At 36.9% G+C, this 22,750-nt stretch overlaps 1 pseudogene; it reads left to right on the top strand.

The window, feature by feature from the left end:
• Window positions 1-1,416: 1,416 nt before the first annotated feature.
• LOC142161589 (ferrochelatase-2, chloroplastic-like) lies at window positions 1,417-21,906 on the top strand (annotated as a pseudogene).
• Window positions 21,907-22,750: the final 844 nt, after the last annotated feature.

Raw genomic sequence — 22,750 nt, 5'->3', positions numbered from 1 at the left:
CTAGAATCGCCTCCCACCGAGTCTAGGGCTAAAGAATGTGATAAATGAGACTAAGTCCCGAAATTTCAAACTTTTGTTTAGGTGCAGAAGTCGCAAATGCAACCTGGGGTTCGCATTTGCGAACCCCTACAAATGCGGAAGAACCATCGCAAATGCGACGCCTGTGGATCCGTGAAAATGTTGCAAATGTGACCCTGACTTTGCATTTGCGAAGTCAGGCTCCTTCGCAAAAACGATCCTGTGATTGCAAAAGAGATCACCCTCGCCAAGGTCCCCCAATCACAAATGCGAACATCTCAGCCCCCATCCCACCTCGCAAATGCGAATAAGATCTCGCATTTGCGAGACCTGCAATATCTGCCTAGCACCAACATCCACACAAGTCTAAAATATCATACGAATGAAACACCAAAATAATATTCGAAACCACGAATCAGACATCAAAACACATAGGATTCACAATGAAATTCAATGATTGCCAAAATCACAACCAAGCGTCCGATTCCTATCTAACCAACTCGGAATGACGCCAAGCTTTGTAGAAAAGTTCCAAATGATAAACAGACTTATTTGAAGTCCTGAACCAAAATCTGAACCCGATAGCTATGAAGTCAACCTACTGTCAAACTTGGACATTTCTAAACCTTGAAATTGCCAACTTTAGGCAAAACAAGCCAAATCAACCTAGGAACCCCCGAATCCAATTTCGAGCATACGTCTAAGTCCAAAATCATCATATGAACCTATTAGAACCATCAAAATACCGTTCCGAGAGCGTTTTCACAAAAGTCAAACCTTTTTAACTTAAGTTTCTAAACTAGGAACCAATTGTTCCAAATTATTGCAAAACCTCCCCGAAACGAAACCAATCATCCACTCAAGTCATAAAACTTCAAAAGGGGAAACAGGACTCAAATACATAAAATAACCGGTCGGGTCATTACACATAGGGAAGGCAGATGCGTGATGGAGGAATGACACAGCAAGGACGGAGAACAGAGAAGAAAGGAGCTTTTATTTTGAAGGTTAATTTTGGAATTATAAAAATTATTAAGGGATAGGAAAATAAAATATTTAATCGAATATGAAGCTTGTTTTGGCTTAAAAGAACTCTTTTGAACTTGCCGAACACCAAAACAAGCTAAAAGGGGACTTAGAGCCCGTTTGAATGAACTTGTTTTAAGTGATTTTTAAGCCAAAATAGCTTTTAAGTCATAAGTTAGGAATTCTAACTTTTGACTTTTGGTTTGTTTTTGTCATTTTAGCTTAAAAACAAGTGCTTAAAAATATTTTTTTATTTTATCCAAACGCTACAAAATGGCTTAAAGGCTATTATGGCTTAAAAGTACCCAATACAAACGGGGCTTATACGTCCATTTGCTGTGCCGTTATTATCCGGAACTTGTGGAGGAGACCAACTACACGCCAAAAAGCTTTTCCACAATAATTTCCCAACAAATTCACTGACCAAAATATCAAAGTCATCACTTACTGATTTGTCAAATTTTTTCTCTCCTCATTTTAGTCCCCACAAAAAGCATTATCCCAGATCAGTCTTCCCCTTTGCAGTCAAGTCAGCAATGGCGCAGCCGGTGATTTTCTGCCGTGAAATATCCGCGTCGCCGGCGAATTGCACATCCTATTCACCATTCCATCAAGTGGATGGTCAAAGCAGTGTACCCTTCGCAGCTTCTTGTTTAAGGGTACCCAAAAATTGTTCACTAGTAGCTGCTAGATGCTCCTTGAAACCATCTATGATGCCTTCAGCATTGGTCACTTCTAGGCCCCAACAAGTGTCCACAGATCCTGTTAATGTTGTTTGTGACGGAAAAATTGGTGTTTTGTTGCTTAATCTTGGTGGCCCTGAGTCTCTTGAAGATGTGCAGCCATTTTTATTCAATCTTTTTGCTGATCCTGTAAGTTATATGTCGGTTTCTTGGACGCTATTGTGTTTCACTCTTTTGTTTGATGGGTTTTAACTTGGATTGTTTGGTTTGAATAGGATATTATTCGATTGCCAAGGCTGTTTCGGTTTTTGCAAAGGCCGCTTGCGCAATTCATATCTGTTGCTAGAGCACCTAAGAGCAAAGAAGGTTATGCTTCAATTGGTGGTGGCTCTCCTCTTCGACGGATAACTGATGCTCAGGCATGAATTTATATGGTTTGATAATTATTCATGATTGCTGATTAATGAGTAAGTTTCTAAGAACTAAGAATAAGTGAAGAAGAAATGTTGGTCCAACGACGGCTAAAAGAAGAATGAATGGTATTTTACGTGTGGTTATGGTAGTGGATCTCTAGATTTTCTTTGTTAAGTGAGAGCGTTTTACCATAGTGGTGAAATTTTTTGGACCATGCTGAATTCCAGTGATTTATGGTGGAAACACTTGCTAAGGCTATTTTTAGTATGATTTGTACCTCTTATTTTCTACCGAGAGATCTCTTTTACTGTTTGCTGCTGTTTACTGTGGTGGATTTGTATATGAGCATTACAATGTTTTTGTGCATTATTTTCTGTCGCTCCTCTATTCAATTCTGCCTGTTTAATAATATTTTTATTTTTAGGCTGAAGCCTTGAGAAAAGCACTGTGGGAAAGGAATGTGCCTGCAAAGGTGTATGTTGGTATGCGCTACTGGCATCCATTCACGGAGGAAGCCATTGAGCTGGTATTGTTTCTTTGATTTTCTTTTGTAAACTTTTCCTTTTCCTTTTGTAGTTGTTTATGTGTTTTATGGTTTGAAGCAGTTAGTACGAGCCAGGTTCAGACTGGATTACACTACTGCAGAATCATATCACATAATTTGGGCTAGACTGTGATAGTGATCAAATTTACTACAGCTATATCGAAGAAATAATAATTTAACAGCTAACTAATAAGCTGGTATTAGCCAGGCATGCATTCATGATTAAGTATAAAAAGAAATCTAAAACAAAATTTTTGACCGGAGCATATGTAGTACTGAGAAGTGGGAGTGGCACAGAAGTGGAAAGGGATGGTGGAGGGAGTAATATGGCTGGGAGAAGAGGCTTTTATCTTTCGAGAAGGGATTAGACGAGTTAGCCTTATCTCTCTATCTTGCTGTGTAACAGTCCCGAGTTGAAGCTAAGCCGAGTGAGGAAGCTACTTAGACCCATTTGCTTTTGTTAAGATAAAGATAATGTGAATCTAGTTACATATTGATTATTTACAAATTGTGTCTAATCTGGATACTGTATAATTATGATTGTTTTTTTTTTCCGGCATCTGAATGTGTGCATATATTATCTTTATTCAAAAATTAATTAATAGAGAATTTAAAAACAATAATCATAGTTAAATGTTATATCAACAAAATATTAGAGAAACTTATGATTGATATGGTGTTGTAGAAACTATTGTTTGATAAATCACACTCTAATTGTTAGTTGTGGTTAGGGGTGTTCGTGGTTCGGTTTGGATCGGTTTTTCCCTAAAAAGAAATCCAACCAAGTAAGTCGGTTTTTCAAATATTAGAACCAAACCAAACCAATTAAGTCGGTTTTTTCTCGATTCGGTTTATGTCGGGTTTTGTCGGTTTTTCGGTTTTTTCGGTTATTTGTCGGTTTTTTCTTAAATATAAGACATACACTACCAAACACATATTCCGGCGATCACATTTTCAATGTAACACTATCAAATCAATTGCCCTTTGAAAAATCTATTATTTATTAAGATATATTGATGATAATTGAATCAAATAGTGATGAATAATTTAAGGACTCAATTAAAAATATATTTTTTTTAACATGAAATGGATTCTTACACTTAACAAAAGAAAATTACCAATCAAACTATAATGTAAAGGTAAAGAACTGTACTAAAAGTGCAAACGATTAACATTCACCATAAATTTTTTGAAACTTTGTATAAAAATATACATATATATAGGTGTAATAATAAATTTGAAATAGCTACTCCTATAGTCGGTTTGGTTCGGTTTTTTCGGTTATTTTGTGATTAAAACTAAAACCAAACCAAATTTGATTGTTTTTTAACATTCAAAACCAAAACCAAACCAAACCAAAAAGTATCGGTTTTTTTGGTCAGTTTGGTTTAGTTCGGTTTTTCGGGTTTTTATGAACACCCCTAGTTGTGGTGGCCTTCAACGATGTCAATTTTGAGGTGGTGGCTAGTGGTGGTTGTCATTGGTGCAGGTGACTAGCAGTGGTGTTTTTGCAGCGATCATATCGTAGTTGCTAGTGGTGGTTGGCAGTAGAGGCTGGCAGCTGGTGATGTGGTATAAGTGATTGGTGGGGAAGGCTAGCAGTGGAGGTGGTTTATTGTGGTAGCTAGCGGTGGAGGTGGTTGGCTGTGGTAGTTGGCGGTGGAGGTGGTTGGTCGTGGTGGTAAGGTGGCTGATGGTGGAGGTGGTTGGTCGTGGTAGCTACTAGCTAGCCATGGAGGTTGGGTGGATGGTAGTGGAGGTAGTTGGCGGTGCAGTGGTTAGTGGTAAATGTGATTGGTGGTAATGACACACGATGGGTGGTTGTTGTTGGTAGTTGAGCAGTGTAGCTTGGGGATGAAGGTGGCTAGTGATACATGTGGTCAGTGATGGTATTTTTGCAGTGGTGGCTAATCTTAGAAGTGATTGTGGTAGTGGTTGTTCAAAGGCCAGTTGATGATGGAAGTGGTTGGTCGTGGTATCTTGCGATGGAGGTGGTTGTTGTTGGTGGTTGATGGTGGATGTGTTTGGTCATGGTAGTTGGCAGTGAAGGTTGGGTGGATGGTGGTGGAGGTAGTTGGTAGTGCTGTGGCTAGTGGTAGCGTGGTTGGTGGTGATGACCGGCAATTGTGGTGGTTGTTGTGCGATGTAGCTCGGGGGTGAAGGCGCCGATGGTACAAGTAGTTGGCAATAGTGGTTGTGCGTTGGTGGCTGACCATAGAAGTGGTTGGTGGTGGTGGTTGTAATGGATAACTGTAGTTAAAAAACCTTTACATGACTCTATAAGTACGCAAAGTCTTAATGATTTTAAAACTATGTACAACAGTACAAGATCGGAATGATTTAGCTTTATTAAGAGCAATTACGTGGTTGTAGAAGGGAAGAAATGGATTGAGATTTGAATGATTAGATTTAGACCTCCATTAAGTAGAAACAAACAGGGCCTTTTAGTCCCTATCTAATTAGACTACGAAAAAGGAATCAACCTAAGGACAATTTATTTCTTTTTATCCTGTTTGTTGTTGCAAAGTAAACAACTTTTGAGAATTGTAGGTTAACTTCATGCGCGTTAATCTATGTCTCGTGGAAAATGCTAATTTTGTTTGGACTTTAATAGGTGGAGAGTAATATGTAGGAGTTAGTAAAGTGTTGCAAAATAATAAAATCACCCTTTCCAAGATCTTTTACATGTCTTTACTCCCGAATATGTCAATTGCTTCAAAACAAAAGAAGTTAAAGAGATGACAGGTGCAAAATGACTATGGGTTTTCTTAATCGATTGGAATCATGATAGAGTAAATGACTTCTCACGATACACATATTTTCATGGTTGAGAATGAAAATTATAAGTTTTTGAAAGTGGGCGAAAGTTTGTTTTAACGGAGAAGGGCCTAAAATGCTCCTGAACTATGAGATTTGGTATAATATTACACTCCGTCCACTTATCGGGCTAAAAATGCCCCCGTCGTGAACCTTTCGGCTCAAGTTTGCCCTTATTTTTAACGGTCCACTTATAGTCGGGGGTATTTTTAGCGCGATAGGTAGATGGAGGGCAATAGTATACCAAATTTTATAGTCCAGGGGCGTTTTAGGCCCTTCTCCGTATTTTGTAAAATTTACAAAATTTCAACTAAATATACATGAAATAAATCAATATTTATTTAACTATAGTTGCAAAAAATTCAATTAACATCGTAATAAAATGATTAAAAAAATACACTTAAGAGAACTAATTAGGAGGAGAAGTGAGACAATACTTTTATATGCTTATCCTCCATAAAAGTTTTTCCTCTTTGGTTCTAGTGGGTTGTTAATCCCTTGTACTGATGAGTTTACTTGCATTTGTCCATGTTATTTACGTTACTCCATGTCTATCACCACATGCAAATTAAAGAAAATGAAGAGATCAATGGGAGGAAATTAATATGAACAAAAAAATTTAATAAATTCCAAAAATATTTTAAATCATTGATGAAAGAAGAAAGAGCTTAACGCTGCTGACCAACTATGCTTTATAAAAAGGACTAAACGGTCGTTGCAAATATAATTCGTTGTAAGAGTTTGAAGTCGAATTCCGCAGAGAACAAGGTTTAGCTAAGAAGACAGGTTCGAACAATCTTTTGATTCATAAAGATTAAGATTTTTATTTCTAACTAATTAACTAACAAATATTAAAGCAGTAAAATTATCAACTAAAGATACTAAAGGTCGGAGACAAGATTGGAAAATCCTAGAGTTATAATTTCCCCAATTATTGGAATCCTTCCCGCTGTGTTCCTATAATTTTACCTAAGTATTCTCTACTGATCGTGAGCACTCGACTTATCGTAATTCTCTCTCGAAAAACTACAATAATGTACTAGTCATATTCTTTTTAATTACGCTAGCTTGCACTCACTATGATCACGTCAAAGATTCGTTATCTCTAATACCGCTTTTGAATCCTCCGTATTGTTCTCTCATATACCTTGGAAGTAACGTTGTTCAACAACTTAAATATACATACTTTCTCAAGCAATACACACTAAATAGACCGTTAATTCAGAGCTCTTCAATTAACTAAAATAAGCACGTAGTTGAATACGTAGATAAATTCAAAGGCAAAATTATATTAACATGTAACGAGAATTCATCTTTCAATAGGTTCAATGAAACTCTACATAGAAATTAGCTATTCATAGTCATGCTAACAATATTAATAATTGAAAGCATTAATCTATAAATGAGAAAGAATTGGAGGAAGAATTAGTGTGATCCGTTGCTTGCATATGTTCCAGCGGTCTTTTCTCTCTTCAATAATGTCTCACCCACTCAACAACCAGCGTAGGGAGTATTTATACGTTAGGGTCGAAGTGTCCCAGCCCAAAACTAACAAGGAGACCAACTTTTCCCGGACAAAGGGGTATTGTTGTGAGACGCTATAGGAGGCGGCGCACTTTCTGCGCCAGACTGTGCCTCGCGGCATCCGAGGCGCCAAGTTCTCGCCTTGCTCCATGTAAGGCACTGAACTTTCCTCGGCTAGCGCCGTGTAAGGTGCCAATTTCACTAGGCCTTGCGACGTGTAAGGCACCAGCTCCATATCTTGCTCTACTTCATTGTTTTGGTGCCACTTCGCGCAGTCTTCTCTATATTTCATGTCCAAATATTCCTACACATAAAATAAACTCAACTAAGCTCAAATGTTACATGCATCATCAAGATTACATACAAAACGTAATCATTTAATGTAAATAATGGTATAAGGTATAGCATTTTAGCCACACATCAGCTACATAATCATTTTAAGCATTTAACCGGAGGAGTAATCTAACGTGGGGGAGGTAAAGAGTTTCTACCTTCCTTTGATTTACATGGAATATGTAAAGGATGGAAACAAAAAAGTATCAAAACATTAAATATTTATAGACTTTGTAGAATGAACAAATAAAAAAAAGCCAAAAAAAGATTTTAAAAAAAGAGTAAATTTCTTGGCCAAAGAGAGGTGCACAGTCACTTTTTTTATATCAAAATCTACACTTCACAAAAATTCTACAAAAGCTTAGAAACAAATTAGCATCAGTGGATCATTCACATTTTAAGGGTTTTGCTTGGGAAGATAATATTTGCAGGACTTGAGCTCAACAATATGACTTTGATTCATGCAAGATAATTTGTTAATAGAATTATCTAGTAACGAGAATTTTAAATTACATGATGGAATATAACGTCATGAGTTTTTCACCAAGCTTAGTGGAGAAGCTGTGGGAGCCTTGTGGCTAAGCCTCTAAGATTTTGTTGAATACAAGAATTCCAAGCAGTGTGACATTAATACCTTAATGTTAAAATACCTATTAATAAACATTAATTATGGGGAAGGGGAAGCAATAATTGAGATTGGTTTTCTGCTAGAAGAATTACGTATTACTGCCAAGAAAAAAAAACTCTCAATGCAATTCCATATTTACCAACTAAAAGCTCATGAAGATTTACAGTCGGTAATGTTTTCCTCTAATTCTTCTACAACGATTTCACATGAATATTGGATATTGTTGCATTATACAAGAGAGGCCCACAAAATATAAAGAAGACAAATTTCAAGCAAATGCCAAATAATGTGGTCATATATAAAACGAAGAAGGGCCTAAAATGCCCCTGACTATGGAATTTGGTACAGTATTACCCTCCATCTATCTATCGGGCTAAAGATACCCCTGAGTATAAGGAGACCGTTAGAAATAAAGGCAAACTTGAGCCGAAAGGTTAACGTCGGGAGCATTTTTAGCCCGATAGGTGGACGAAAGGTAATATTGTACCAAATCCCAAAGTTTCGGGGCATTTTAGGCCTTCTCTGCTGTTTAAAGGATATGTTTCCTTGCTTATTAATTGATAGTGATGAAGGAGGAGGCACCAGTGAGGATTTACGTAGCAAGAATACATGCAAAACATCTTTGGACATATCTTTTGGAAACCTACCTAGGATTGGGAGTGGGAAGAATTGGAGCACCTTCTTCACATCATTTATAGCCGTGTGATCTCCGGGGGAGACAAGCTTCTCAGTGAGATCATAATATATGTACCAGTTGACAGTTTAGCAGCAGAACTTATTCAAAAGGGTATTTGGATGACTGGACTCCAAAACCATAGTTTCATTTGCATAGAGTGCAGCATTGGGATGCCATCCTCATAGCACATAATTTGAGAAACCGGGGACGTGTAATGTTAAGCTGGGGTTGCATGTGAAAGAAGGGCGGGGAAGAGACTAATACTCTGATCCTTTATTGTGAGTTTGCAACTGAATTATGGCACTTTGTCTATTGTCTGGTTAACAGCTTGCCCACAGTGGCTGAGAGCTGGAAACCTAGCAACGTGAAGGTTGAACAATGTTGGGTAGACAGAGAAAGATGTTGGGGAGCTAGCAGCCATGTGTTTAATATTTGATGATTGGGAGAGGGAATATCATAATCTCGAAGAAGCTACAAAACCAATGTCAAGATCAGGAGCTCTCTTTTATTTAGTTATATATTTGATTTAACTAAATATTCTATTTTGTATAGTTAGTTTATTAGATTTTCTTGATATTCATTGTAAAAAAACACTGCAACTTTTGGCACTATCTTGGTGGTCATCAATGAGATGGTTTCTTATTTATTAAAAATTGAAAAATAAAAGTAAAACTATGATTGACATATAACTGGCTCTATGATTGGAAAATGTTGTCTCAATACTTAAGTATGATCTTTGAAACATTAAACCAGTAGGTTGTCAAGTCACGTCCCAGGAATTCCCTTTAGTGATTGTCTGCTACTGGAAGACTTTGTAGATGAATATAGGTTGCTGGCTCACACAGACAAAAGGTGACAATGAGGTTGCAGGTCCTTGAAATATTGAGTTATAAGGCAGATCAAATCAAGTTAAATGCATCCAATAAAGCATTTTAACAGATACTATATACTGGGACCTTGGGAAAATCTCTTGAAATGAGAGAAACAGAAAAGAAAACTTGCCTGTAGTTCATAAGTTTATGTTGGCAGGTCGCAGACAGAAACTAGAGTACTTTACTAGTTTAAGTGTCAGACAAATGAACTGTAGATTATCTAGAAGCAAAACTGAAATTCCTTTGAAGATTATGCAACAGGAGAAATCTTTTACAATATCTTCTCTGTATACACTAGTTTTTGATCCATCTTTCTTGTCCTCATAATAGGTAATTTGTTCTCAGAGCCCTAATCCGTGATTTCATCTGTTCGTTTTTGAAGCAATGGTCTTTATTGCTTCATCATCAAGCTTCATGATGTTTGTGAAGCACTTTCCCTGATTAATTATGGTTATACATTTGTTTTTGACTCTCATTAATAGAAACTATGTAATGGCCAAGCATAGGGCATCCTTACTTTGTCAATTTTGCCCAAGATTTATCCATCTTGGGTTTGTAGGTAGAGTCAAAGGCTGTTCTCGGGGGATAAGGGGAAGTTAATACTTTTAGCTGAACAAAATCATTGTGCTAATAAAACCTCTGACCGGAAGAAAGCTCCTGTTTTCCTCTGCTAATTTGATCATTGGTTGGTGTGTGGTCCATGGGACTGGAAAGGCAAATTAGGGAAGTCAAATTTTTTCTAGAATTAGTGCAAAATATCCTCAGAAGCATTCAACTGAATTGCTTCTCATATGTCTTTCTCTCTCGTAGATTGTGACTAGTGGGGTTAAGTCCATCTTCAACAACCTCGTCGCAGTAATTGACTCGATGGAGAATATTCTGCTATCTTTTCTTTACCCTAATGAAAAGAATTAATAACTAAAGCACGTAGAAGGATGATATGAATGTTGAGGGTCTTAAATCTTGCTGATTTGCTATGGCAGAAGAACTATATAGGAATTGAAGGCAGTGGTTTCAGGTGTAAAAGGAAAGTAAGGCAGTTGTTTCTGAAATATCAGTACTGAGACTGGTTTAAGAAGTTGTCCATGAATAAAATCAATGTGGATTATGGCTGTGCAACGGGACGGGACGGGACGACATTTAAGCGGGATGATGGCGGGACGGGACGAAACGGGACGGGACAAACGGGACGAAACGTTCTGTCCCATCCCGTCCCGCTAACAAATGGGATGGGACGGGACGGAACAGGACGGGTTCGTGGGCCTTAAGTGTATTTTTTTTTAAAAAAACGTCTAGTTTTTTGTAAATTACTATGTTTTTAAAGTTTGCAACGGCTAGATTTTTGACTTATTTAATAAACTTAAATGTTACTATGTTAAAATGAAAATTAGAAAACTAAGCAAAGAACTATAAAATATTAAAACAAAAGACTTGTAATGAAATATTCTAGTAATTATAAATTTATAATAGAGTTATAATTTATTTAATATAATTTCAAAGTGTTAACTATTAAGTAACTAAGACAATTCATAAATAAAATTCAACGCTTGGAGCCTTTTATTTTATTAATAGAACTTTCAAATCTCAAATACAAATATAATTCTTTTGAAGAGCACCTAATCTACGCAGCCACCTTGTAGGAAGGGTTCTGTTTGAACTAGGCCTCTTAGTAGCCAATTACAAACTATCATACTAATATTTGTAAGCTCCTATATAGCTTTTTTGTAACTTATCAATAATATCTCTCGGACATTCTGCTGGAATTGGCAATGTTGATTGATGTTCCATGAGCTCCATGCCGTCATCGCTCCCAGTGGTTAGTATCTCATTGTATTCTTCTTCTTCCCTAGTGGTTAATTTTTCAAAACCAAGATTTCTTCTTTCTGAATTAATCCAATCTCTGAATAATACGGAAATCTCTAGACTGTCCTCTGCTAATGAATGTCTATGATCTCCAATTTGAAATCTTGCCGCGCTAAAAGCACTCTCCGATGCTACTGATGATGCTTGAATATCCAGGATATCTCGGGCCATAATTGAAAGTGTTGGAAAAGCCTTGCCACGCTCCCTCCACCATGACAAAAGTTGTTCCTTGCCTTCTTCGTCTTTAATATTTTCCAATCCTTGATTAAGATAAGAATCAAGTTCATCATCAATAGAGGAATCAAAACCTGTTATATCATCCATATCTCTCCATAAAACTTCTGCTCTAGACTTAGAAGTAGAAGGAGCAGTTTCACAACCAGTTGTATCCATAGATTTATATTTATCAAACATTGATCTAGCATAAGAATATATGCTAGCTTGGCAGTTTTCGAGAGATGGTTGTTCATTTTCTTGAATTTCTAAATTCTCATAAATTTTACGAACAAGTTCCTCTGCACCTCTTAGTTTTAAAGATGAGTTAAGTAGAGTAGAAATTAAATAAACTTCGGGAATAGGGAAAAAATACTTTTTAAATTTTAAAATCATTTCTTTAATGGCCGGTGCATAAGTTGGATTTGTTTTATACTTACCAAATACAACAGAAATTCCACAAATATACCGTAATATTTGTGTAACAGTAGGATAATATATACCAGAAAATTGTTTTGTAGCATAATAAGATTTTTCTAAAAATTTAGTAAGATCTCTGATCTCATCCCAATCAGAATCAACAATTTAATCAACATGGTGAGCATTATGCATATTAAATACCTTTTGGATAGGCACCCGATAATCATAAGCAACTTTAAGCATTTCATAAGTAGAATTCCACCTAGTACAAACATCTTTTGGAACTTTTCTAAATGGAAGGTTAGCACTAGCACATTGTTGAGCAAATTCACGAATTCTACTTTGTTTATGAGCACGAAAAATATAGCCACAAGCATGTTGTACAAAAGCAGGGTGAGAAGGGAAAGTAAAAGGTAAGCCACACACAACCACCATTTTTGCTAAGTTCTCACGATCTCTATCTTTGTTATATTTGCGTAAAACATGACCAGAAGTAGGGTCAAGTTGTTGTTGAATTTGATTAGAACCAGATCCACTAGGAGTGTCAGTACTGATTGTACGATCTATAATTTTTCCGGCTTCTATGTTAGCTTGTATCCGTAAAGATTTATGATCCCTTATTAAGTGTCTACTTAAACCCCCCCTCCCACCACTTGTTGTGTGTGCAAATACTTGCTTACATTTTTTACATATAGCACGATGATTGACTTTATCATGTTTAAAAAATTTCCATACAAGTGATGTTTTGGGACGTTCAGCCTTAGGCTTACCCCTTACAGGGGGTAAAGCTCCAGATTGAGATTGACTCTGAGTTGGAGCTTGTGTTGCGGGACTAGTGGGTGTTTCATCTAATTCTTCTTCCTCATTTTCTTCATCCTCATTTTCTTCATCCTCAAAAAAAATATCATTGCCAAATTGTCTTTGTAAAGTTTCATGATCTAATTGTTCTCCGACATGAACATCATAAAATGTGGGGGGTTGGGAAAATGAAGTTTCATCAACATGAAACATGAGTCATTTCATCAATATGCTTTCTAATTCTAGGTCTAGGAGAAGGGTTAGGATTAGGATTACTACTACTTTCACCTTTACTATTTTTTTACTGCTTTTATTAAAAATACCAAATACATTTTTAGGTGCCATAATTTAAATACGAAATTAAATTAAAAAAGCTAACACAATTATTAAACACACAAATGAAATACGAAAATATAACATGTAAAGTAAACACAAAAATTAAGCACTAAAATGATACGCAAAAATTATATATTAAAATTAGGAGATGGAACAAGTACACCGTGATTAAATATTGAAACTTGAAGAAATTGCCCAAAATATTGCTCCAAATACTTGACGAATTAATTTGAAGCTTGAAAGTTGCTCCAAAAAATTTGCCCAAATACTTGAAAGTTGAAACTTGAAAGTTATCACTTGATACTTGATAGTTGATAGTTGATACTTGATAGTAACAAATTTGAGAGAATAATATAAAATATAGATAGAATATTAGAATGTAAGAGATTTGAGAGAGAAGATTGATTTTTTGTGGGAAAAAATGAAGAAGAATGGGGGGTATTTATAGTAGAAAATAGGGCCAAAGTGTAATTTAATAAACTTAGGGGTTATATTAAAAGTTGGGGGAGGGGGGGAGGGGGTAGAGGGGGGGTGGAGGGGGTAGGGGCTGTTTGGACCGTTGGCAACGACTATTTTTGCAATTTAAGCCGTTGCCCAACGGCTAGTTTTAAAAAAAAAAATCCGGCAGGACGGGATGGGACGCGGGATGCGGGACAGGACGGGACGAAACGGGACGGGACAAACGGGACGAAATGGCCGTCCCGTGTCCCATTTAACATTGGCCCATCCCATTTAACTTGAAGCGGAACAGGACAGGACTGGACGCGGGACGGGACGGGATGGCCCGTCCCGTTGGACAGCCATAATTGTGGATTAATGATATCTTTGTCTTACGAAGTCCTATATCGATCCTTTATCCAAATTCGAAATTTTTTCCTGATTTCTTCAAGATGTATGGGTACCCCTTTTTAAAATGATGAAGCTATGTTATAATTTTTCTTTATTTCCAGTTTTTCCTTGAAGCACAATAGAGATACCTAGGATAGAATTGAAGTTGAGCTATTGGTTTTTTATCCTTTTCCCTTTTCTGTTCTTTTTGCAGATTAAAAGGGATGGAATCACAAAGCTTGTTGTGCTCCCTCTTTATCCACAGTTTTCAATATCTACGAGTGGTTCAAGCCTTCGCCTTTTAGAGAGTATATTTCGGTAATAAACATACCTATATTCTCGCTCGGGGAATACATTCCATTTGCAATTGTCATAATAATATATGTAGCAATGAGTATTTTCTTTAGGGAGGATGAGTATCTTGTTAACATGCAACACACAGTAATACCCTCATGGTATCAACGGGAAGGATATATCAAAGCGATGGCAGATTTGATGGAAAAAGAGCTGAAAAGTTTTGAACGTCCTGGGGAGGTAGTATCATCTCTATTTTTCACTGGCTCATGCTATAGTTACCTCGCGAAAAGAGTGTTCATTTTCCTTAAACAGTCCCCATCTTTCCTTATACGCGAGGCAGCAAAGTATTTGTGTATTTGTATTTTTGCTTTGATAACTTAAAAATCGAAAAATTCTTGCAAAGTGTTTTGTTTATAACTACATCTGGCTGCCTTACCAGTTTTGCTTTCTTCTGTAATAAATGTTTACAGATTTTTGCCATGATACTGTGATACTCTTGATTTAGTGTATCATTGTCCCTGAAGTCTTTTGCTTGGAGATCTTCTCTTGAAGCTATATAGAGTTGGTTATGGCAGAAAAAAAGTGTCATGGAAAAATCTCTGTGCGGTTGAAGAGATTAAGGATAAAAAACAAAAAGAAAAATGGTGGCACTCTAGACCAAATATTTCTCTAGATTTGGCGGCATTCTGTTCCTGCTTCCCGACATGTCTTATTTATGAAATAATGTCTGATATCTTATAATAAAATAAAAGCAGGGTCTTCTAAAGTAGTATGATATCCCTCTATGCTTACTTCTTTCCTTCCTTATTAACTAGCTTCATATACACAGGTGATGATATTCTTCAGTGCTCATGGGGTACCACTTGCATATGTAGAGGAAGCAGGTGATCCATATAAGGCTGAAATGGAGGAATGTGTGGACTTAATAATGGAAGAACTTGAGAAGAGAAGGGTACATAACGCATATACTTTGGCCTATCAGGTACGTTTGCAGATCTATTAGCATACTTAAATTTTATGATTAATAATATTAAAACTTACTTGCATAGGCAACATTGTCTATGTTTATGCATTAAATCATTCTTGAAATGAAGACTCTAGTTGATTGCACATTTTGTTTTTGGGCTCATTATTCAATCATGTATAAGAAAGCTCTGAGTTCAGTTGGTGCACAATTAAAGACAGCTATTCCATCCCTCTCCCCCACTACTTGAATGTGGTGTTTTCTATGAGCAAGATTCCCATGTACCAGTTCCCCAACCCTATTTGCTTTTCAAAAAACGGAAGTGATAATGTATCACTGCATTACAAGCACGGTTTGCAAATATTTCTTCATTGCACTCTTCAATATTGAAAGTTCATAAGACAGCTAAATTATATGGTAAACTCGAGGCTAACATATTAAAGCACTCCAGCTTACTTTGAAAAGGTGGTACGTGCATAACTATTGTTAGGAAGGTGAAAGAGCTTTTTTTCTTTTGTCCACGCTTTTCAACAATAGGTGAGGGGACTAATTGCTATCTAGTGAAGTATTACAATGTACCACATGAACTTACTAGTTGCTGACAAGGTAAAAAGCAAGTTTAATAATCAGAATAATTGCATTACAAATATTGTTAGCTAATATGGAGCGTGAGACACGAGTACTGAACACTTTCATGTTATAAGCATAACACCTCTATGTATGAAAGGTACTGTAGCCTTTCATTGATGTCAGTTTTGTGAACTTGGAGGGGCTCTAATATATGTGGTGTTATCTGTCCCCATTGGAAAAAAAAGATTATTTGGTGCTTCTCTTATTACTTGATTAATACCTTTTAAAGGGTAAGATGGTGCTTGTTTATGATGCTATTGTCAAGTGATACACTATTAGATTAGACAGATAGGTGAGGCTCATATGCTCATTTGCTAGCACATAACATATAGCTTTTATAACATTGTTTCTCCTACTTGCTTGGCGATGGAGTCCGTGGTCAAGTAATGTTCATCCTATCTGCCACTGATAAGTTATCTTCTTGGAGGAACACAAAGAAAATCTTCACTGGTGGCATTTCAAATACATGGCTTCCTGACTGATATGCTTTACTGTGATTCTGTATATCGAGATGCACCTTTTTTCCCCCCACTTAGACTGCCATGATTGAGTTTTGTATATACCGTTTAGTTGGCCATTCCATGAAGTTATTTTGCTCTGATGCAGAGTAGGGTTGGACCTGTTGAATGGCTGAAACCATATACTGATGAGACAATAATTGAGCTTGGGAAGAAAGGGGTTAAGAGTATTCTTGCCGTGCCAATAAGGTAAGCAAAGTTGGCTTTTTAGGCAGTATAATTGATGATGCTTAGTCTCTTGATTTTCATGTTAATTGCTTGTGTTTTCTAATTTTAAATGCTATCACAGTTTTGTAAGTGAGCATATTGAGACATTAGAGGAAATTGATGTTGAATACAAGGAGCTAGCGTTGGAGTCTGGAATACAGAATTGGGCACGTGTTCCTGCCCTAGGTGTTGAACCCACTTTCATCTCAGATTTGGCAGATGCAGTGATTGAAAGTCTTCCATATGTTGGAGCAATGGCAGTCTCAAATCTTGAAGCTCGTCAGGTGCTTTTTAACTCCAAAGCTGTGATTAAGAAATTATTAAGGTTTCTGGTACCGCACGGATTATTTTTTTATTTTTTTATTTTTTTAATTTTATAAAACTCAATTCCTAAACCAAGATGGAATCCAATACTTGAACAAGAACAGGAACAGTGAATGAAATAAAGAACAAGAAGAAATCAAGATAAAGAACCAAAGGAAGAAACACAAGACCCAGAGAACAATGAATAAAGTACACAAGAAACACGAAATCAAATTCCGAGATATTTCAAGATCTAGCAAGAAACATCAAGAAAAGGGATCTTGACCTTAAATTGAGAAATTAATGGCAATGAAGTGTATAAAAACACGACGACTCCAATAAATTACCAATTAAGAACCTAAGATATCAAGAAACAAGAAGGAAACCAGATTACCTCAGGGATAATCACTCACTTGAATGGATAATCTATAGAGTTTTTCAGGAACCATTAGGGTTTCTTAAGTCTCATCAAAGGGAACACCTTTAGTCATTCAAAAACTTCATAATCTGCTCTTCACGTTTTAGAGGCTACTTATAACATAGGACAAGCCTAGGCCCTTCTGAATTTGGCCCACATGCCTAAACTAGTGAAATCAGCCAACAAAATTTAAAATAAACTGCATGTGCCACTTATTAATTAAGTGTAATAAATAAAACCAAGTATAAAAACATCCAAATAAGATAATGTTTGTCTTGCTGATGGTCCAGCATCAACTAGGTATGTTTGTCATGCTGATGATCCAGCATCAACTAGGCTAGCCGTGCAACTTGTAAAGGGGGCTTCTCCGAGCTGTTAAGTGTTGTTTCTTGTCTTCCTCTCTTCTAACTCCACAAGTTGGACATTAAATTTGTTGAATGCTTGTGAAATCCCTCTAAATCCTTCAACTCTTTCCCCATTACTAGGCATTTCTTGATCTTCACTTCAAAGCCTTGGAGCTTCTCTTGATGTTTTCTTGTTTGTGACCTTGTCATTAGTCTTCTAGGAGTTCCAAGGACTGGTCTTTGGTTTCGAGTGTTGATTGGCTTCCTTGGATGCTATCAATTTCTGTTATTGTAGATGGAGCCAGTGGGCTGAAATATGGAAGCCCGATGTGAATTTGACACGACATAGGAGAAGCCGCCCTTTATCAAAATTATATTATTATATAACTTTTAATAATAAAAGGGGAAAGGTAGATTAGCCCCTGATTTCACCCTTGTTGATTTGAAGCTACTTGCGCCCTATTGTTTATTGGTCCAATTCTTTATCTAAAGTGAAGGAAGGGCTCTTCCAAACATCTGATCATCTATCAACGACATAGACACTAAGCAGTGTAACTTAGTCTGATGGAATGTGAAAAGGTCCATCCCAGTCTCGCAGCAAATCCACAATTTTTTACTCTGCCATACATTTCCCACTTTGCCGTTTCTTTCTACTTGAGCTAAAAGACATGAAGGGAAAAATGATTTCTTATTTTCTGCTGCTCTTACCAGTTATTGTCCTCTTTTGGATAAGCTACATATGTTTTATTCATTAAATATTTTCTGAGAATTTGTACTTCAGTGTAGTTTTTTTTTTTTGGGTGTAGCTTTTCTTTTGGGTAGGAGCAATGGTGGTTTCACACTTTATTTCCCCCTTATGATGTATATTTTTGACATCATTGCTTTTCTATTTTTTGATATGGTGTCCGATTCAGCTTGCATGCACCTTGACTATTTCACCGGGTACTTGCTACTTCCCACCAACTTAGTTACCAGGTAACTTTGTCCACTAATGCTTAGGCAGATCGGAAGAGATCACCTAGTGTTCGTGAGAAATAATATACGGAAAATATTCTATTATTGATGTACTCTAACTATAATTCAAGTACCCGTATTTATAACAATACACAATACCTACACTACTATTCCATGTTCCCCTATTTATAACAATACACAATACCTACACTACTCCTATTCCATGTAGGACTATGCTTATTTACATAATAATTACTCCCTCTGTTTCAATTTAGATGATACACTTTTCTTATTAGTCTGTTCCTAAAAGAATGACACATTTTTACACTTGAAAATAATTCAACTTAATGAGAAGCTTTTATAACCACAGAAATGTCACGGACCCACAAAGTTTTTACCCCTTAAGCTTTTAAGACCAGAAGTTTCAAAAGTCTTCTTTTCTTTTCTTAAACTCTGTGCCAAGTCAAACTACCTCATCTAAATTGAAACCGAGGGAGTAACTAACACTCTCCCCTCAAGCCGGTGCATACAAATCATATATACCGAGCTTATTACATATATAACTAATACGAGGACTAGTGAAAGGCTTGGTGAAAATATCTGCAATCTAATCATTCAACTTCATAAACTTTGTAGCAATATCTCCTGAGAGTATCTTTTCTCTGACGAAGTGACAGTCAATCTCAATGTGTTTAGTTCTCTCATGGAACACTGGATTTGATGCAATATGAAGGGCATCTTGATTATCGCACACAAGTTCCATCTGGCTTATTTCACCAAATTTCAACTCCTTGAGCAATTGTTTGATCTAAACTAGCTCACATATTGTCGTAGCCATTGCTCGATATTCTGCTTCTGCGCTAGACCGAGCAATTACATTCTGTTTCTTGCTTTTCCAAGACACCAAATTGCCTCCTACTAAAACACAATATCCGTAGAACATCAGAAGGTGATCCTGCCCAATCAGGATCTGAGTATCCAACAATCTGCTCATGGCCTCGATCCTCAAACAATAACCCTTTTCCTGGAGCCGATTTTATATACCGAAGAATGCGGACGACTACATTCCAATGACTATCACAGGGAGAATCCAAAAACTGACTTACAACACTCACATGAAAGGAAATGCCAGGTCTAGTCAATGTAAGATAATTTAATTTATCAACCAGTAAGCGGCTCACCCTGTCTTGGCAGAAGTTTAGAATTCGGATCCATCGGAGTGTCAACAGGTCTACAATCTGTCATTCTTGTCTCCTCAAGAATGTCTAAGGCTTACTTCCGTTGTGAGATCACAATACTTGAGCTAGACTGAGTGACCTCAATACCCAAAAAATACTTTAATTTGCCCAGATCCTTATTCTGAAAGTGTTGAAAGAGATGTTGCTTCAATTTAATAATACCATCCTGACATTGCCGGTAATAACAATATTGTCAACATAGACTGCCAGATAAATACCGAGACTTGAAGTAGAATGCCGATAAAACACGGAGTGATCAGCTTCACTTCGAGTCATGCCAAACTTCTGAATAACTGTGCTGAACTTACCAAACCAGGCTCGAGGAGACTGATTTAGACCATATCTTCAGTCTGAGCAAAGTATAATTCATTCTCATTTTGAGTTATGGCAGAACTTTTTCTTCTTGCCCAAGGTATCATTGATTTTCCAGCTTTGTCAGGCAGCATCTACACTTCTGAGTCCTTTATTTCATAGATCGTCCCTGATTTGACAATTCTGTTTCTTCAGTCTTGTCAAAGTTCAATTCATTCTCATTTTGAGTTAAAACAACTTCTATTATTCTGCTAGTCTAAAATATGGTCGACTGTGAATTATATTAAGTAATGTGAATTATATGGTCGACTGCTAGTCTCATTTTGAGCTAATATTTATTTACTTGCGATTTATTGGTATTACTTCCCAAATGGCTAGACTTCATTTCTTCTTAGTTGATCGGTACAAAGTGAGGCTCTACTTGTCAAGCACATTGGTTTCATTATGAGATCAGCAACCAGATCTTTTACACTTCTATGTACCAAGTGAAGGATTTGAACATCTTACTCAGCCGTAGGACATTGATCAACTAACACATTCCATTGACTTGTTGGGACAGAGGTGAGTGTTCAGCTGTGTTCAAGGTTCTGTAACACTTCCACCACCTTCCTAGTCAATTTGCATGTTTCCAAGCCTTTCATTGCATAACTGCAGCAAATCCATGGGCACCTGGCTTTTATGCTGTAACTGCAATATGTGATTGAAATAAAGGGAAAACTTTCCTCCCTTGTTTCATTTTTATGTGGATAAGAGTTTGAACTAAAAGTTCAGTGCTTTCAAAGATCAGTGGCTAAACTGAATCTAATTTAAGCTGTTGGTGTTTATTTGCAGTCATTGGTTCCTCTTGGCAGCGTGGAAGAGCTATTGGCAGCATATGATTCACAGCGCAGGGAGCTACCACCTCCTGTAACAGTCTGGGAATGGGGTTGGACAAAAAGTGCAGAAACGTGGAACGGAAGAGCAGCTATGTTGGCAGTTCTTGTGCTGCTGGTGCTAGAAGTAACAACTGGAGAAGGCTTCCTGCACCAGTGGGGTATATTGCCCTTATTCCGCTAGCCACGTAGATCCTACTCTCTCCACTTTCCTCTTTGAAAAGAAAATCTCTTCCCTCCCATTCCTGCTGTCTCTTACACATGCATATACACATACACATACACTTAATGGTGGCTGCCTGTTGAGATGTTGAAAATGACAGAAATTGGGAACAAATTAAGAAAGTTCTAGAATGTTAGTCATTAAGAATGAGCATCCACTCTTCTGTTACCATATTTTTCTTCTTAGTCTTTGCAGCAAAAAAAGCCTTCATTTCATTCTCTTGAGGCCAGTGAGCTGGTTTGTGAGATACACAGTACGTTGGAATGAAGCAGGGTCCTGATAGACAGAAAAGGGCAGGAAAGATCAAGGATTGTTCGACAATAAAGAGAAGGAAAACAAAGAAGAGCATATTCATCTTCCAAGGTTTACCATCCTTTTACAACTTTCAGCATCTACAGACCACCTGTAAATTTTCCTCTTGCACGAAAACTTTCTGTCATATGAATCCCGTATCCATGTTGTAACAATTCTGTGTATCTGAGTGTTGGTATACAATGTTGAAATTAAATCCCTAAGAAGCAAGAGCAATACAGTGGCAGATGTCTACATTTAATATTTCTGCCTAGTATGTGTGAAGCAACTGGAAAATAGCTTGCAATGTTGTGAATTTTGCTATGAACGACTTTGATGCTACATAGTATTGAATCTAAGTAATGTCCATAGTTACGCTGCTTTTTACATGGCTAACTCCAACACATTGGAGGAGTATGTAGGGATGGCAATGGCAATGGGCGCGGGAGGTTGAAAAACTTTTTGTAATAATAGCGGGGGTTGAACACTCTTTGAACCTGTAATTTAAAAAATAGCCAACATTTGCAAGTAGTTGAAAAATTGGCACATTTTAATGCTAAAATAAAACTTGGACAAAGATACCCTTAAACACGTTGTGTTGGAGTGGGAAATTCTTACTAGTGAGACTCTACATGATATGCTGGAGTTCAAAACCCCGCGGATGTGAAAATGCAGATCAATTCTTACTGTGAAGAAGTTCAAATTTTTCTCAAGCTATTCTCTTTTAAATTACGCGGTTCCTCTTTGCCGTTGGATTTTCATCCTTGGTAATTAGGCGTTACTTAGCTACTTCAGTAATGACGATGTGAGCTGATTGGATTTTTTGGTATGTTTTGAAAATTTTATGGTTCTCATTTTAGCTATTGAAGGGGAATCATGTGTTTCAACCCAGGTGTTAGTTTTTCAGTTTCTTGCATAATTGGTATCAGTTCCAAATCATAGTTAGCTTTCTAAATCCCTTTCTCTTTTTCTTTTTCCTGCTGTCCTCAATAGTTGCTATGGTTTCTTTCTCTGTTTACATTTTCACCGACAAAAGCTTTAGTATTAGATTAGTATTATATTTGTTGCTTCATGGAAGTAGTAGCTAGAACAAGCGCACAATAAGCAAAAAGAGGAAGAGCAAATAGAAGAATAGTTTGTTCTTAAGCTTCGAACTCTAGGATTACTATTCTGGAATTTTGAGTTA

This window comes from Nicotiana tabacum, chromosome 8, assembly GCF_000715075.1.
Source record: "Nicotiana tabacum cultivar K326 chromosome 8, ASM71507v2, whole genome shotgun sequence".
Taxonomy (NCBI): domain Eukaryota; kingdom Viridiplantae; phylum Streptophyta; class Magnoliopsida; order Solanales; family Solanaceae; genus Nicotiana; species Nicotiana tabacum.
The sequence above is the reverse complement of the archived record's forward strand: the minus strand, read 5'-3'. Positions and strand labels throughout refer to the sequence as shown.